Genomic DNA, 11,418 nt, shown 5'->3' on the forward strand with positions numbered 1-11,418 from the left:
GGAAACAAAGTTCATAAATTTCACTTTGGATAAGTTTGACTTAAATTGTGAGTTAACAAAAAAGATAACTTTAAATGTTTTTGTTTAGACCCAAAAGTATAAATGAAAAATGTACCATATGGTTGGGCGGTCTCTATTGACCACAAGAAAGACGTGACCATCCGGTGAGTAATGAAGAAAATATAACTGGTATGGACGACCGATCTCATAAGCGCACATGATTAATGATTAAGGAGATTAAGGTAAATCACGATTAAGCCTACTGGGCCGAGTTTAAAGCATCGTTAATCCTAGGCCCACACCAGATAACTATAAATGTAAGTCAAAGGTAATAGGTAGGTGGACGCAATTACGGTGCATTAATTACTATCATTGTCATATTGGATAACCAGATGTTTCATCTACTGACTTTGGCATCGGAGTATCTTTAAAAGGTACACATGGCCAGATTAGCGGACTAGGAACACAAGGAGCGAGACCGGACAGTGAGGAAGGACAAATTGTGAAGGTGTTTAGAGACTCAGTCTCATAACCAAAACATTTTGGCGCTCACCATGGGGTTGAGTTGCTTGATAAAACCAATGGTGACCACGAGAAACATGAGTGTTGACGACCCAGTCGAGATGATCTGGATGCTACAACAAAAGATGGACGAGATGCAACAACTCCATGAAACGGAGCTCATAGTCGTCAGGGCTGAATGCTCAGCACGGATTGCCCAAGAGAAGGGATCGGGGGCAGTAGAGAAGGAGGAGGAGAAGCGCACCAAGGAACGCGGCAAGGCTGTTTTAGAGGACCAAACTGAACGTAGCAGTGGGTCGGACAATACATGAAAACCCACGGAGCCGGAGGCCGAGGGAAGTAAGGTCAAATTCGTTCATGCTGAGAGTGTCGCGGTGAACAAACAGTTAGTAGTGAAGGCCGAGAGCCCATCCACCTTGCTCCCTTTCATCCAAGCGATCATGGATGTCCACATATCAGAACAGTTCGTTCCGCCCCAGTTCAAGATATACGACGGGACGATGGACCCGGAGGCCCACATTAAGGCCTTTTCTAACACAATTCCGTTCCAACGATTAACGACGCCATATGGTGCCGAGCATTCTCCCTCTCACTAGTAGGGGAGTGTGCTGGAATGGTTTAATTCGCTTTCTCCAAACTTCATAGAGAACTTTGCGGGGTTACAACGCTTATTCAATCGCTAGTTTGCAAGTAGTAGTACCAAGGACTTGACTATCTTCGAGTTGGTCAGTCTGAGGCAAGGAAAGGAGGAACCCTTAAAGCGTTCATGGATCGCTACAAAGGACCGTATGACGGGTGAAAGGTTTAAGCCAGGAACTCACCCTGTAGTACGTGCTGCCCGTCCTCAAGCCCCGACCTTTCGAGGATAGTGTTTGCCAGTGAGCTCCTATGACCATGGAGGAACTGAGAGAGAGGGCGACCGATGAAATAAGGGTAGAAGAGATGAAGCAGTCATATAAGAAAGAAGGCTAGGAGCTCAAGGGAGAGAAGAGTGACGGATGGGGAGTTCAAGAAGAGAGAACCCAAGGGACTGCGATTCCAACAGTACACCCCGCGGGCGAAGATATTCCAAGAGCCCTTAAGTGCCAAGTTAGTCACGCCACTGATAACAGTTGAAAAACTGTTTTTTTCATGCTTAAAATTGATACTAAAAGCAACCTTTAACATTTAGAAGCTAGCTTGAAATCATGCTTTTTTTCATATTTTTAGAAATAAGAGAGCTGGACAGGTTTATGCTTGATTTCAGTGTTTTATGCAGGTTTTAAGGTGAATTTGGTGAAAGAAGTGAAGAAGGATAAAGATGGAATCAGAAAAGACATCAAAAAGTGCAAAAGAAGAGAAGTCGTAAGTACAGCTCAACGCCAGTTTACCGTTGAGCGACACTCAGGAACTCAGTTGGATCCGCTGAGGGGTGAAAATGCCGCTGAGGGGAAGAAGCAACTCACGCACTTACCACTGAGCGGTAGTTTGCCGCTGAGCAGCACTATTTTGGGCTTGGGCCTAATTTTCTGTAATTTTTAGAATAATATATAAGCTTTAGGACGTCCTAGGGTTTGTATCTTTGGCTGGAGAAGACGCAAAACACACTTTTCACCCCTTGGGGTAAAATTGGAGATGGTGACGACTCTCCTCTTCTCCTCCTAGGGTTTTTCAATCTCTTCCATTTTTCCATTATTGTTCATCTAGCTTCACCATGAATATGGTGAACTAAACTTTGTATTGTTGTTGGGGAATCAATGTAATCTTTTGAAGCTCTCATATATGGAATTTGTGTTTAAACATCTTATTGAGATACATGCTTTCTTTCATCATTAGTTAGGGTTTTTCCTCTTTGCTCAAAGCATGCATTGTTTAACTCATTCGATGTCATGATTATTAATTTTGTCGATATGGGAACGTACGGGGAAATCTAGATCCGGGGAAATTCTCCCCATAACATATTGCCTAGACATAGGAATATGAGGGTTGGTTGCCTTTAAGCTTCTGTGCTTCAGAATTAATTATTAGGGAGGCTAGAAATTGTATGAACTCGTAATTAAGGACAAGCCTTCTTGCAAGGAAATTTAGAGAGTGGCATTAACATTGATGAAAAGAATGATGAATTCCTAAAGTATATGAGAGTGGATTAGATGAAATTGATTACCCCAACAACATACACATCCATATAATTCGTTCAAGTGTTTGTGTTCTTATTTTCCATATATCAAAACTCATGCATACATGTTTAGTTATTGTCTTTTGCATTTGAAACCTCAAGAATTTGTTCACAAGTCTTAAATAATCAAACAAATCATATAACCAACTAGGTCGTGAGTCCTTGGGAGAACGATACTTGATCTTACCGAGTTTATTACTTAATACGATTCGGTGCCACTTGCCGAGGGTTACACAAGTTTTTGGCGCCATTTTTCGGTGTTCAAAAATTTGTCATCAAGTTTTTGGCGTCGTTGCCGGGATTCTTGGTTTAACTAGTTTATTTGTGTGATTATTGATTATCTTTTACTTGAATTTTGAATTTTGAAATTTAAATTTTTATTTTTATTTTTTGTTTTGATTTTTCGGTTTTTATTTTATTTTATTTTATTTTATTTTATTTTCTATTTTTATTTTTTTCGGTTATTATTTTATTTTATTTTATTTTTCTATTTTTATTTTTTCTGTTTTCTTTTTTTATTTTCTGTTTTTATTTTTTCTGTTTTTCTTTTTATTTTATTTTTTTATTTTATCTTCTTATCTCTGATTTTATATCTTCTTCTCTATCTTTTTGTGCTAAGAAATTTTTCTAGGGACTTGTTTTCTTGTGTATGCAGGAAACAATTCGAACTAGAAGCAAGAAAACCTCGGAACCTCTTGTTGAAGGCTTAGACGAGAGTGGACGGAGGAGAAGAATCAGTACATCTAGAGAACTTTTCCCTCCTCCAGAAGATCTCTTACAACCATCACCATAATGTTCTTACGATAGCACTAAGGAGATGGAGAATAATAATGTCAGACGGACTCTTGCAGATTACAGTAATGTAGTTGGGCCTCAGCATTTCAATAGCATAGCAAGACCAACGGTCAATGCAACTAACATGGAGGTGAAACCGGCATTAATCCAACTGGTTAAGAGTAACCAATTCGATGGGTTGTCTCACGAAAGCCCATATGAGCACCTGGCAACTTTTAATGAGATTTGCAATACAGTAAAGATCAATGGGGTGCCTGACGAAGCAATCAAACTTAGCTTGTTTCCATTCTCATTAGGAGGCAACGCTAAGCTTTGGTTGAACTCTTTTCCAGAAGGGAGCTTTACAGAGTGGGAAGCTGTGGTGACAAAGTTCTTGAACAAATACTTCCCACAATCCAAAGTAAATAAAGGAAAGCAAGAGATATCATCTTTTAGGCAAGGCATGGAGGAATCGTTAGGTCATGCATGGGAAAGATACAAAAGCTTATTAAGGAAGACTCCTATGCATGGATTTGACGAAGTAGAAGTAGTCCTAATCTTCCTTGGAGGTCTTGGTTCACAAACCAAGATGATGCTTGATGCCTCAGCTGGAGGTAATATCAAATGGAAGACTCTAGAGGAAGCTACAGAAATAATTGAAAACATGGCTACTAATGATAATGAGTTGAACAGTGAAAGAGGAGCTCCTATTCAACAAAAAGGATTTCTACAGTTGCAATCCAATGATGCCTTGCTAGCTCAAAACAAGATACTAACTCAACAATTGGAGAATCTCACAAAGATACTTGCACAATTGCCAAAAGAGTTAAAGACTGTTGCACAGGTTCAACCACAGTTATGTGAATTATGTGGGGTGATTATATCAATGGTCAATGAACCTTTCCAACAGAAGCTTTAGAGGATGTTAATTTCATGGCCAATCAATTTCCATACCGTTAGGGGAATTTCAATCAAGGGTGGAAACCACACCCAAGCACAAAGCAACAACAATAAACAACCTTTTGGCAAGAAATGTCTATAGTTAATGAAAGATCAATAAGGCTGGAAGAGACTCTTCAACAATTCATACAGAAAACTGAGTCTACTCCAAAGAGCACTGAAGCTGGTATTAAGAACTTAGAGATGCAAATGGGTCAAATTACTAAGCAGTTGAAAGAAAGGCCTGAAAATTTTTTGGGGCTAATACTGAGGTTAACCCCAGAGAAGAATGCAAGGTGTTGGAGAAAGTAAATGTTGAAACAGTTGAGTTAGAAAGAGAGAACGAAAAAAAAGAGCGAAAAGAAAAGAGAAAAAGAAAAAGAAAAAGAAGAGAGAAAAGAGAAAAGAGAAAGAAGAGATAAGAGAGATGAAGAGTGAAGAGATTCTTCCTTTTCCAACAGACCATGAGAAACAATTTGATTTTACAGAAATATTCAATATGGTGGATAATGATGTACCTTGGAATGAGATATTACAACATATTGCAGTTTATACAATAGAGAGAATGAGACAAATGAGTATAAAGCTGTTAAAAGAAAACCATTCCCTCCAAAAGCAAAAGATCCAGGAGGTTTCTCCATTCCATGCACAATAGGGAAGAAAAGGATAAAGAAGGCTTTACTTCATTTAGGATCAAGTGTTAACTTGATGACTTATTCTTTACTTGAGCAGATTGGTGATATTGATGTGAAGCCTATAAAGATTAATTTAGTAATGGTAGATGGATCCTCCAAAATTCCCTATGGTATAGCAGAGGATGTTATAGTTTGTGTAGGCAAACTACAGTTCTTGGCGGACTTTGTGGTGATGGACATGGAGAGTGAAAAGATACCTATTATTCTTGGAAGACCGTTTATGAAAACGGCCAAAGCCATCATTGATGTAGATGAAGGTGTAGTGGTGTTCCAAGACCGAGAAGAAAGAGTTGTTGTAGATGTCTTCAAAGAAAAGAGGCTCATGCAGGAGGAAGAAGCTAGTCATAAAGCTGCATATCAAGATGTACTCATGACTAGCCCTGAAGATGAAAAGCCAAAGGTTAAAGGTAAACATTGTTCTTTGTTTCAGGTACAGGTAGAAGAAAAGAGTGGGAAAGGAAGAAAGGTCCATGATGACTGGATGAAAGAACGACTACAACTTGGTAAACCTGTAAAATTCAAAAACAAGTTGTGGGTTGTGAAAGACTACAAAGAAAATGAGGTGATAGAGATAGAGTCTCCATATTCCAGAAGAGTCAGAAAAGTTGACCGGAAGCAGTTGATGAGTTTGTGTGATATGAACATCAACCATGAAGAAGGAACATGAGCTTTATTGGGTCAAGCTAGTGACGTTAAAAGAGCGCTTGCTGGAAGGCATTCGAGTGATTTGAGGACAATTTCTCTTTTGATTTTATTTTGGTTTTGTAAATCTTTATAAATTTGGATATTACTGTTGTAATTTTTTTTTGGGTATAGCATCTACCGAAGGATGCTAGGTGGTTAAGTATCTACTAAAGGATACTAGGTTTGTTACACCTACTGATGGGTGTTGGTAAGAAAGTTTTGCACCTACTGATGGGTGTTGGTGGATTTCGGGTGAGGCTCGTGACGTTAAACAAGCGCTACCTGGGAGGCAACCCAGTTGATTGATTATATTTTTGTTTGTTCTGCTTTAGTTGCATGATAGGGATTTGCATAAGTGATCTGAGAATTTAATTGCATGGAACCAGTGAGGGGCATGAGTAGGAGGCACCTAGGTTAAGCTAGGAAGAAGAAGAGCACTTCTCGAAAGTGCCGCTGAGCGGTAGTGTCGCAAATGGGCTTAGGTTGCCCCTTAGCGGAACCCTAGCCCATTGGGGTATTTTTATACCCTAGGGCGCGCTTTGGCCTCTATTTTCAGATTCTTCTTTGCTCACACACTCCTACACACTTTTACTAAGGTTCTTTACCATTTGTCCTTCTTTCCCTTTGAGAAAATCTCCCTTTCACTCACTATTTCACTAGTTTGCCATCTAAGTTTGGGGTTAGGAGAGAGCATCATTATTCTTCATAGTTTGAAAGCATTCTCCACTCATCTAGCAATCTCCACCCAAGTAAGTCAAGCATTTTTCATTCTAGGGTTCTTGAACATGAATTTGATTGTTGAAGCGAGAATCTTTAGGGGTTTTGATTTTAATGCATGATTTGATGAAATAATTGATGTTTGAATCGATTGAACTGAGTAATTTTGATCTGGAAAATTGAAAATTTCATGTGGGTGGAGTTAGGAAAGGTTAAAAGAGCATTTTTCAAAAATCTACAGAATTACCGCTAGGGGTAAATTGCCGCAGAGCGGCACTCTGACAGACCTTAGATTTTTGTTGCATTGTGTACTGGATTGATGCACTGGTGGCGCTGAGGGGTGATTTTGACCCTCAGCGGTGGTTTAGCTTGGAAATAAGGTGTGTTTCTAGTTTACTAATGCTTAACAACATGTTTTGTGGTTTTATAATCTGTGTTTGATGTAGGAATGGCATCCTCTTCAGGCAAAAGAGTAAAGACCATCGCATCCAAAAGGAAAGAAAAGGAACCAGAACAACCTCACTCCAGTAGGTTCCTATCTCGCAAACATGAAAAGCATTTTAAGGTGGTCCAAGATAGGAGGCTCCTTATGGAGAGGAAAGTTGGAATGATACCTAACTTTGCTCCTCAATTTGGAGAACAATTGTTGGGACATGATTGGGGAAAGCTAGCCACATACCCTGCACCAGCCAATATATCTGTGGTGAAAGAATTTTACACCAATGCAAGAAAGATTGGTGATTATCCAGTTGAGAATTACCTAGGCTATGTCAGAGGCCACGCTATTAGGTATGATCCTGATTCTATCAACAGCTTCTTGGATATTGTATGGGCTGGTGAGCAGTGTCAGTTTGCTCCCTGTATGGAAGAAGGCACTGATTTTGATGATGTGGAGAGAGTTTTGTGTATACCTGGAGGGCATTTTCAAAGGAATAGAACTGGTTCTATGGTGAATATTAGGAGGACTAACTTGAATCCTCTTGCAAAGTACTGGATGACATTCTTTCATGCCAACATTCAGCCATGCTCTCATGTATCAGACATCACTCTTAGCAGGGCACTCCTCCTTTACTGTGCGATCAGGAACTTGAATGTCAATATTGAATAAGTAATAGCTGATGAGATAAGGGTGTGTGCTAACACAACAAACAGTAAAGCACCCTTAGGACATCCTTCTTTGATCACACATCTTTGAAAGCTAGCTGGGGTGGATACTTCTGCTCCACCATTTGAGAGGCCAAGGAAAGCAATTGATGAGGCCTATTACAGACAATACTGTAGAGGTGAGGAAGCAGCTCAGCCAGCTCCACTACGCCGAACTCGCAGAGAAAGAGGACAAGCACAAAGTCAGGCGTCTGCTGAGACACATGAAGTAGAACCTTTTCAAATGAGGGACATGTATATGTCTCTTATAGGTGCACAGTTGCAGTCTATCCACAGAGGGCAGGTGGCCACTGCTGAGATGATTATTGGAATGTATGATACACCTCCAACACACAGGTGGACTATGGAGGAGTTCCATAATGTGGTAGCTTGGCCAGAGGAGCAGGCCCAAGGTAGCAGAGCTGGAGCAGCTGAAAAGCTTCAACTATGATATGGATGAAGATGATGATGATGAGGATGATGCATTTGAGGATGCTGAAGATGAGGAAGAAGAGGAGGATACATATGACAACTCAGATGGATGAGGAGCTGAGATAGCATTTACTAATGAATGCTATCAGCACTAGAGCAGGATTTATGCTTTTGTTTGGTTTTATATTTCTGGACCTATTTGTTTTGTTTTTTTAGAATAGGGTTTGATGTACTCAATTGGAAACTTTGTCTATTATGATGGTTTGCTTATGATTGTTGTCTGATAAGTAATGCTTGATGATGCTTTGATATTGATTGATGTTGAGATGTGCACATTATATGCTTATATAGATGATTCACAAGCATTGTCAACAAATGCAAGATGTTGTGATTGTGATTAGGATGTTAAGCAGGATGTGTATATGTGGAATGTGAATGAGCTGATATGTGAGGTTTTGAGCTCCAGAGTTTTTATGATTGGATGCTATTACTTTGAAAGCATGAATGATTTTGCCTAGGTTTTCTATGATTGAATCAATTGCTTGCTTTGCATCATATGATCAAGGTCGTTTGTTGTTAACCCTTTTATTAGCCCAAATTCATGAAGTTAGCCCACTAAAAGAGAGCACTTTGTGTTCCATCATTTGAACCCTTAGCCTTGAACATAATTTGGAAACCCTTGTGAAAAGCTTTACCTTGAGTTAAGTAGAAAATATTTTGTGGTATTGATAAATGTTCATGTTTGGGGTTGTTGGGAAGTTATGAAAAGGAAATTGAAAGCATTGAGCTAAGAGCTAAGAAATAAGAATGTGAAAAGAAAAAAGAAAAAGAAAAAGAAAAGAAAAGAAGAAAAAGCAAAGCTCAATGCAAAAGAAAGTTGGGAATAAATAAGAATGATTGTGTTTATATGTTTCTCTTAACTCAAGGGTTTTGTGATCTAGAAAAACCAATTTTCTTGTTAGCCCAGCCACATTATAAGCCATTGAAAAGTCCTTGTGATGATGCATGCTTGTGAATGTATTTGATTATGGTTAAATGAAAAGCAAAGTTAATTCATGTGACATTGTGATAGTAAAGTGAATGAGTGATTACCTCTTATACACTTGTGTTTGAGTGAAACACTTTACCTAGTAAGGAAAGATTCCATGAACACATGAAGATCCATGCTTAGTTGATTGATCATTCATGAAAAATAGTATTTGTTGGATATTAGGTGATTTTGTGAACATTAAAGCATGTGCATGTCTTGATTGAAGTTTTTGTCATGAGCTTAATTGAAGTACTTACTTATCTTGAAAAGAGGATTTTTGAATGAAGTGAACCATTGAATTGATTGGTAGAAGATTGAGTTACATCTTGTTTGCTTGAGGACAAGCAAAGTTCTAAGTTTGGGGTTGTGATAACAGTTGAAAAACTGTTATTTTCATGCTTAAAATTGATACTAAAAGTAACCTTTAACACTTAGAAACTAGCTTGAAATCATGCTTTTGTTCATATTTTTAGAAATAAGAGAGCTCGACAGGTTTATGCTTGATTTCAGTATTTTATGAGGTTTTAAGGTGAATTTGGTGAAAGAAGTGAAGAAGGATAGAGATGGAATCAGAAAAGACATCAAAAAGTGCAAAAGAAGAGAAGCCGTAAGTACCGCTCAGCGCCAGTTTACCGCTGAGCGGCACTCAGGAACTCACGTTGGATCTGGTGAGGGGTGAAAATGTAGCTGAGGGGAATAAGCAACTCACGCACTTACCGTTGAGCTGTAGTTTGCCGCTGAGCGGCACTATTTTGGGCTTGGGCCTAATTTTTTGTAATTTTTAGAATATATATAAGCTTTAGGACGTCCTAGGGTTTGTATCTTTGGCTGGAGAAGACGCAAAACACACTTTTCACCCCTTGGGGGTAGAATTGGAGATGGTGACGGCTCTCCTCTTCTCTTCCTAGGGTTTTGCAATCTCTTCCATTTTTCCATTATTGTTCATCTAGCTTCACCATGAATATGGTGAACTAAACTTTGTATTGTTGTTGGGGAATCAATGTAATCTTTTGAAGCTCTCATATATGGAATTTGTGTTTAAACATCTTATTTGAGATACATGCTTTCTTTCATCATGAGTTAGGTTCCTCTTTGCTCAAAGCATACATTGTTTAACTCATTCGATGTCATGATTATTGATTTTGTCGATATGGAAACGTACGGGGAAATCTAGATCCGGGGAAATTCTCCCAATAGCATATTGCCTAGACATAGGAATATGAGGGTTGGTTGCCTTTAAGCTTCTGTGCTTCAGAATTAATTATTAGAGATGCTAGGAATTGTATGAACTCGAAATTAAGGATAGGCCTTCTTGCAAGGTAATGTAGAGAGTGGCATTAACATTGATGAAAAGAATGATGAATTCCTAAAGTATATGAGAGTGGATAAGATGAAATTGATTACCCTAACAACATACTCATCCATATAATTCGTTCAAGTGTTTGTGTTCTTATTTTCCATTGATCAAAACTCATGCATACATGTTTAGTTATTGTCTTTTGCATTTGAAACCTCAAGAATTTGTTCACAAGTCTTAAATAATCAACAAATCATATAACTAACTAGGCCGTGAGTCCTTTGGGAGAACGATACTTGGTCTTACCGAGTTTATTACTTGATACGATTGGTCACACTTGCCGAGGGTTACACAAGTTTTTGGCGTCGTTTTTCGGTGTTCATAAATTTGTCATCAGTCGCCAAAGAAACGACCCACGCCGCCCGGGGCCGACAGCAAGAAACATTGTTTATACCACAAGCACATATGTCACCACCGAGGAGTGTGAGTCTGAAGGATAAGATTGAAGAGCTAATACGAGCAGGACGGCTAAAGAAATACGTGAAGGCTGACCGTCCCGAGGCACCACAACAACGGAGACTAGAGAGGCGTGAAGGATCGAGACATGGTCGGGCAGACCATTCTTGGGCCGAAAGGCGAAGAAGTAGAAGCCGAAGCAGGATCCAAGATCGTCCCCTACAAGGACATTTCAACACGATTTCCGGAGGATTCACGGGGGTGGGTCCACTTCATTCGCCCGAAAGCGTCATGTACCAGTCGTGCGATCGGTGCACGCAGTAGGGAAACCGCGAAGAATGATGTCGCCCATAACCTTCTCGGACGAAGACATTCACGCCCTCGACCCCGACTAAGATGACCCCATGGTAATAACGACAAAGATCGCTCGCTATAGCGTCAATAAGGTGTTGGTTGCCAGGGAATCTCATTGAACATCCTATACTGGAAAACCTTCCAGAAGATGGATATTTCGGACGACCTGATTGTCCCATACAACGAGCAGATCGTGGGTTTCGCGGGTGAAAGGGTGGAC

This window comes from Vigna umbellata, chromosome 3, assembly GCF_029865625.1.
Source record: "Vigna umbellata cultivar VRB3 chromosome 3, Vumbellata_1.0, whole genome shotgun sequence".
In the NCBI taxonomy this organism is placed as follows: domain Eukaryota; kingdom Viridiplantae; phylum Streptophyta; class Magnoliopsida; order Fabales; family Fabaceae; genus Vigna; species Vigna umbellata.